The sequence below is a fragment of the Danio aesculapii genome, chromosome 4, assembly GCF_903798145.1.
Source record: "Danio aesculapii chromosome 4, fDanAes4.1, whole genome shotgun sequence".
Lineage (NCBI taxonomy): Eukaryota > Metazoa > Chordata > Actinopteri > Cypriniformes > Danionidae > Danio > Danio aesculapii.
This window is the reverse complement of record NC_079438.1, coordinates 4,219,367-4,227,269: the sequence shown is the minus strand read 5'-3', so window position 1 is coordinate 4,227,269 and position 7,903 is coordinate 4,219,367. Positions and strand designations below refer to the sequence as shown.

The following is a 7,903-nucleotide window of genomic DNA, read 5'->3' as shown; positions in this document are numbered from 1 at the left end:
ACTGGAATATGTGAGGTGGACACAATAGTAAACATTTATTTCTCATCTACAAAAACGGCCAAATAGGTTGTTGTGCAGGCAGATTATTACAAAATATGGATAGAAAATAAGGTGTGTGTTGTTTTTTCTTGTGGGTTACACTTTGTTAAGGTGATGTAATTTCACTGTAAACATTCATTTAACTACTGGGTAATATTAATCAATTACATGAACTTAATATGAGGTTGCTCAGTGGTTAGCACTGTGGCCTCACAGCAAGAACGTAGCTGATTCAAGTTCTGGCCGGGTCAGTTGGTGTTTCTGTGTTGAGTTTGCATGTTCTCGTGTTGGCGTGGGTTTCCTCTGGGTGCTCCGGTGTCCCCCACAGTCCAAACACATGCGCTATAGGGGAATTGATTAGCTAAATTGGCCATAGTGTATGAGTGTGTGGATGAGTGTGTATGGGTGTTTCCCATTGGCATCCGCTGCGTAGAACATATGCTGGATAAGTTGGTGGTTCATTCCAATGTGGCGATCTCTGATTAATAAAGGGACTAAGCCGAAGGAAAATGAATGAATGAATAATGTTGACGAAAATGATTCGATTTTACCTTCGTTTGTTCTTTCAGTTTGGGCGGACGGAAGTTATCGACAACACTTTGAACCCAGATTTTGTGCGGAAATTCATATTGGACTACTTCTTTGAAGAACGACAGAACCTAAGGTTTGATCTGTAAGTATCAGCCGTTATTATCTTTACATTGTCAAAAAAAAAAGTTGACTCAAGTTAAAATCGTAAGCTTTTTTGCAGCTCGACTCAACTTTTAACCTAAGTACTGCACTTGACTGGATTGAAGTTGAGTCAACTTAAAAAAAAAGTTCTGCAGCAAGTTGCCTTACAAATTTAAGTTGAGTCAACTTACTTTTTAAACAGCATACCTTTTATTTTGTATTTACACTAGCCTAGCAAGGCACAGCAGTTGAAATAATAACGTATAATAATTATCACCATACTTGACCGGTCGACTCATTACTAGGGCTGTCAATTGATTAAAATATAATTGTGATTAATCACTTGATCTCCAAAGAGTTAAAGGTGCTGTGTTTAAGTTTTTGGCTCTTCTAAAGCATAAAAACACCATTAATATGTCTGCAGATATTCAGAAACATGCTCAGTGAACGTTCTTGTTTATCAGAAAAACAATGCTGAAGTCAGATGCTACGTGCCAGAATGGCTGTCTTTGTTTTGGTCATTTTAACCTGCCCAATGCCAGTTAAGCCAATTGTATTTCAGCACTGCAGGTTGCCTTGATGGAAAACAGCGTATTTCATTTATTCATTTGTTCAGAGCCTCTGCAAACATGCGTCCGTGACTGAAATGCTACCTCCGGTGGACAGTAGCATCATGGTATGATTTAAACAGTCAGAATGTGTTTGAGCATTTATGCTAACTTCTTTAACATGCTAGGTTTGAAAATGCAATTGAACCATTATTTAATTAAATATGTGACCATTTGGTTACATTTCTAGCACATAAATACTGAATATAAATTTATTCAAGGGCTTTTGGATGTTTTAGATCTATTTGATATGAATGGGAACTAGCATCATCCCATCTCTAATTATTATAATTACAATAAAAGAAGGCGTACAAAAATATAAACGCAGCCTTGTTTGATTCTAAATGTGCTAGTATTTAATTAAACACGTTAGTGTGTTGTCGGTTCATTCCACTGTGATAAATAAAGGGACTAAGCCAAAGGAAACTGAATGAATGTTAGTGTGTGTAGCATTATTGTGCATTTATTTATTTCAGTTCACCCAAATGCGTATGAGGAATTTGTATGCGAGTGTCTTTATTCTCGAGCACGAGTGTGTGTGTGTGTGTGTCCGTAGGCAGCGTGTGTGTTTGTCTCTGAGGATCGGTGTCCCCGCTCGACGGCCTGTCATACTGGCTCTGTAAATCTGCAGCAGACATGAGAAGGGTCACGAGGGTGTGTGGGCACTGCCTTCGAGATGATAGCGAAACCATGATGATGACATGGCACGTCACCATGACAACAAGGGGGATTGAGCCCCACCGATGGAAGAGGCAGAGAGGCGATAGATGCACTGCCTGAGATACCCTAACACTACTAAAACATCCAATTCGATCGTCCTCATGTGCTTCTAATGCACTTTGGGACATATTCCATTAGGATTTATCGGGTTTAACATGCCACCGGTAGAGATACACCAATACATTTTCCATTGTAACCATTGATGAAGGTACATGTGAGTCCGATTACGATTCAGAGATCCTCCATCTTTTTTCTTCTTCTCTCTCATGCCTTTATCTCTCTCCATTGCGCTGTGACCGGGCAGAAGAGAATGATTCATGATGGCTGTGCTTTAACGGTGTTGTTTTTTTTCTTCATCTTCGTAATGAGAGGCAGGCAAGCATCTCATAAGACCCTAATCTAATTACAGCCTAGCACACAATCTCCCTACACCGATTTGGGAAACAAATTCTGACTATTCGTTCTTTTCATCGCAAGATCTCCTGAGCAATCATCACTGGAGACTAATTGTTGTATCGTGAGCTGACACGTTATGAAATATGCCACTCACTTTATATAGCTAGCTTGTTCGGTGTTGGTGTTTGGCCGATTCAGCATGTAGAATTGGCTGTCGGTGGAAAAAGTGCGCTCTGATTGGCTCTTCAACTACGAATCAGAGCGCGAGAACAAAAGCTGAATGACTAAGGGTGCGTTCACACCTGTAGATCGATTGTTTTCTTCTGAAACAGGGATTCAAACTGTCTCAATGCTGCTCTTTTTTTCTTGCTTTGACACGGCAAAGTTTCTAAACAGATCCAAAATAGCTAAAACAAGCCACGTGCGAGTAAACTCTCCTCACGTTGGTCAGAGTTTCACGGTTTATTTCGCAGAGTCCCGCTTAGCTGTCATGCGTTCTTATTTTAATTGATGGCAATGAGGAATAATGTAAAATGTTGAGTGGTGACACCCACAGACATCATCAGCAAGTATAAATCAGAGGTAAGACTCTCTCACACATAGAATTCTGCATTATAGGCTTTACATTCTAGAGAGAAATAACAGATAAACCAAGACTGCTGTTCGCTCAAATTTCGGTCAACAGCTCTCATTAATAGTTAACATGCTTTCACTTTCGTATTTGACATGAAACGCACATTTACCGGTATGAATAACATCCCGTCCTACTCATAATTCTCTCTTCGTATAGCCGGATATACCTATTACATATCCATAATACACTGTGATATAGCCAGGCTCGGATCGTATTGCTTTCTTACTACAATCGATTCGCTCTAGAGTTCGTTTCAGTCGAGCTGAGAACTCATTCAGGCCATCTCGGACTGATTGTTTTGGCGTGGATCTGATCGCAATTGCTGGATTCACATATGCCAAATGAACCGCGCTAACTGGGGAAACGCGCCAGGTTCCGGAACAGAAGTCTAGGTGTGAAAGCACCTGAAGTCGAGGAAACACAAAGAAGTTGGCTGTCATCGCGGTGCACTTCTTAAAGTTCAGCAAACAATATGGATTATCAGATTATCGGACGTATTTGCATGAGCGAGTGATGAGAGAGGAGTACTGGAAAATTGTAAATAAATGCTGCTTTTTCTGGTTTGTATGTGTGCAGCACTAGTTCTGGTTCCTCTTTGTGGAATGACAGCCTAATCTCACGAGAAAATGAAAGAATTTGACGTTTTGTCCGTTTAGTGGCTAATTCGTACGAATTCGTACGAGTTCAATTGTATGAAAATGTATGATTTTAAAAAGGAGGCGTGGCACCCAACCCCGCCCCTAAATCCAATCGTCATTGGGGGATGAGCAAATCCTACTAAATTGTTTGAATTAGATCGCACGAATTCATACGAATTTGCCACTAAATCAAAAAGTTACGAATTGCCGTGAGATTGCATTGTGATTGACTGTACAGATGGAGAGGTAAATTCTCTCATGCTGATGCAAAAAGTACTTTCTCGTTTCAATTGGCTGTCGTCCGTTTGGTGTGTTCATGAACAGCTTTTTGGTTCCGATACAGCCAACGCGAGGCGTCAATACAGTCTGTTTTTGTAGCTGCTCGTTCTTCGATGTTTACTTGGTGTGTCTCAACCTTTGGGCTACATCTACACTAATCCATATACATTTGAAAATGCTATTTTCGTCTAAAAACGCTCCATGTCCACACTTTTCAACCAAGGCTCATTATTAAATCGTACCCCTATATTCATTTCTGGAGATGGTGAAATACGTCCAAGGAGGTACGGTTTTTCGTGGTTTTTCTTTTCACGAATCCACCAGAGGGCGCTGTGTATACTTTTTCAGATCTCAAATTTCTCACGCGAGTGCCATTCACACCTGCTGTTCTCACGTAAATCCACCAGAGGCCGCTGTTAACTGACTGACTGACCGATTGACCGATATCCCGCCCTCCTAAAAACCAACAATAGCATTTTCAAGAGCACTGATTGATCCGCCCTCCGCCTTCCCTAAACCCAACCGATAGTGTTTTCAAAAGCAATCCAGAAAAAGAAAAGCCCTAGCGGCTGCTTGGTTTTTACCACATTTTCAGATTTTACCATGTTCTCACCCTGTTATTCACTTGTATATTTTACTTTTATTTTACCTACTTTCTGGAATCATCCAGACATAAAACCTGTCGTTGTGGTCAACTCCTCTCTGAATCTTAAGGCCGCCAACGTAAGAAACAGAAGCCGCTGGCGGCATTATACCACCCCGTAGCATACGTTTCAAAGACGAAATGCAACCATACGTACCTCTGGCTACATAATTCAGGCTCTCCAGAAACGTATACGGAGGTACGTTTTCAGAATGAGCCTGTGTTGACACTATCGTTTTCAAGTGTTTCTGGAAAAAATGATGTTTCCTAAAAGTGTGGATGGACGACTGAAACGGAGAGAAAAATATACGTTTTTAAACTAAAATGTGGAGTGGCACGGTGGCTCAGTGGTTAGCACTGTCGCCTCACAGCAAGAAGGTTGCTGGTTTGAGCCCCGGCTGGATCAGTAGGCATTTCTGTGTGGAGTTTGCATGTTCTCCCCGTGTTGGCGTAGGTTTCCTCCGGGTGCTTCGGTTTCCACACACAGTCCAAGCACATGCGCTATAGGGGAACTGATTAGCTAAATTAGCCGTAGTGTATGGGTGATTCCCAGTTCTGGGTTGCAGCTGGAAGGGAATCCGCTGCGTAAAACGTGTGGGACTAAGCCGAAAAGAAAATGAACGAACGAAACTAAGAGAATAAAGCATGATCTTTTCTTTACTTTGAACAAATACAACGATAGGGCTGTACTGTACTTTATCTGTCTGCTGAAGTGTCTTCTTAGCAGTATAACAACAAAAACATCCCATTTAGCAAACAAAAAGAAAGAAATATTAATTTATAGTAGTTAAAAACTCATTCAAAGAATAGTACTATCTTTATATGAATCTCATACGCAGTGTCCACATTTTCTGTGCACAGCAGAGACCTGCTTGGTGTGACAGTGTCACCTGCTCTGGAAAATTCCCTCTGGCTATAGGGACAGCGGTTCAGGCACTGTCAGGAATTACTATACGGTCTGACTGAAATGAGCTCATGAAGGAAAAGTAGGCTCAATTATTATACAACCAATGATTCCTGGCTGTGCTTTGTCTTTCTCTCTTACCTACTTAGTAAGCTTATTGTTTTTTTAACAGTTGTTTTCTATGACAGCTTTCTAGAGCTGCACACTATATCATTTTAGCATCGACATCGCAATGTATGCATCTACAATAGTCATATAGTCATGTGCAATGTCCAGCCGGGATTATAGTTGACCAGGTATAACAGTTTGTCATTACTAGGCATGGGACTATAACCGTTTTCAAGGTATACCGCGGTCAAGGTTTTAAAACATTTCAGTAATACCGTTCCTAAGGTGTGTGTAATAATTTTTATCCACATTTTTGTTTTTGTTATTTTAGGACAACGGTCTCTCCAGCAGAAAACATACCCAAAGATGTCGTTTTAAATTGTAAAAAAAAAAAAAAGTAATGAAGAAATGAAGAACAGCAGAAGCCAATGATTCATTTTCATTATTTAGCCTGACATGTTAATAATTTTAATTAATAATTAGTAATTTAATAATAATTAATAATTTTTTTTTACGCAGACAGTTTAAAAGAACATATTTTAGAGCAGTAATCACAATACCGTGATACCATGAAACCGTGAATTTTTTATCCAAGGTTATACCATCAGAATCTTATACCGGCCCATGCCTAGTCAAACTAAGTAGATCAGGGGTGTCCAAACTTTTTGGGCCGAGGGACAAATGTAAAAAAAAAACATTGTCCCGGGCCAAATTTTACATACATCCCACAAACACGCACATATATATATATATATATATATATATATATATATATATATATATATATACATGGTACCGGTCAAGAGTTTGGGGTCAGTTTTATTAATTTTTTCATGTTTTTTTTAAAGGAAAATTATTCAGTTCACAAAGGCTACATTTATTAAATGTAGAAAAATGTTAAATTGTTAAATATTAATTATTAAAATTTTAAATAACTGCTTTCTTATTGTATGTAGTTTCAAATAAAATTATTATTCCAGACATTATTGCTTTTATAACAATAATATTAATAATAATAACAACAACAATAATTAATATTAGTAATCTCTGAAGGATCATGTGACTCTGAAGTAATGAAGCTGAAAACTCATCTTTAAAAATGATTAAATTCAATGATAAGCTGCTTTTGAATAGTTATTTTATAGTGCAACATTTCACAATTTTGCTGTATTTATGATGACAATCATCATTTACTGAATTAATCAATCTATCATAGAAACGTTGGCTAGAATTCTGCATTATAGACTTAAATTATAGAGAGACAGCATATGAACCGAGACTGCATCAGATCATGAAGCAGATCAATGTTGATCTTTCTTTCAAGCTGGCAGTGCAGAAATCAACAAAACAACTGGCCTAATACAACATAATATAAGATTAAAATATGGAAAAATTATCCGATGGTAACTTCGGTCAATTTTCCTAACAGATAAACAGCTCTCGGTAATGACATCTCGCCTTATCATTCTCTCTTCGTATAGCCGTATATATGGCTATTACACAATCATAATACACTGTGGTCTAGCCTGGGTCGTTAGTTTGTTGGAATGTTTTGTTTTGTCACTACACTTGATCGGCTTAATCGAGCAGAGACCATCTCATTCAGGCGATCTCGGACCGATTGATTTGGCGCGGATGTGAGCGTGATTGCTGAATTCACAAATGCCAAACGAACTGCGCTAACGGGAGAAACGAGACAGATTCCGAAACAAACGTCTATGTGTGAAAGCACCCTAAGATTGTATTTGCACGCAATTGACAGACAGTCGCAGCCTATCGGGCCAGTAACATTCTGTACACTGGCCTGAGCGTCTCGCACGCTGGCCCCGGAACATAGGGCAGTCTGTCGAGCCCTGAATCATTTTTCCATCAGTTTGTTCGGTTCGTTTTACTTCATAACAGGAACTGCTGCCTAATTGAAGGCATGTGATAGCGACGCCCGGTGGTTATTTATTGAATTACGTACATTTTTGTATAATGGGCCAGATTCTATTGATATTTATAAAAAGCCTCGCAGGCCGCCACAAAACTGATTGCGGGCCGCAGATGGCCCGCGGGCCGTAGTTTGGACACCCCTGAAGTAGATCCATAATGTAGTAAAAGTTTATTATTTGCATGTGTTTTTAAGACCTGTTACTATTAAAGGCCGGTTTATACTTCTGCATCGAATGATCGGCGTGACCCACAGCGCCTGCCTTGCGCGTAGTCATTCATTTATACTTCTGCGTGCTGTTTGTGTTGCTCTGCAATAACACTTCTGTA

General features: G+C 39.5%; 1 protein-coding gene across 1 annotated transcript in view; it reads left to right on the top strand.

Annotated features, from left to right (window-relative positions):
- The first annotated feature begins 612 nt into the window (after positions 1-612).
- The window catches only part of LOC130221972 (copine-8), a 133,471-nt gene continuing 126,180 nt past the window's right edge, over positions 613-7,903 (top strand). Inside the window, exon 1 of the mRNA XM_056454568.1 lies at positions 613-712. The gene's annotated coding sequence lies outside the window, so the exon portion shown is untranslated. The remainder of the gene's footprint in view (positions 713-7,903) is intronic.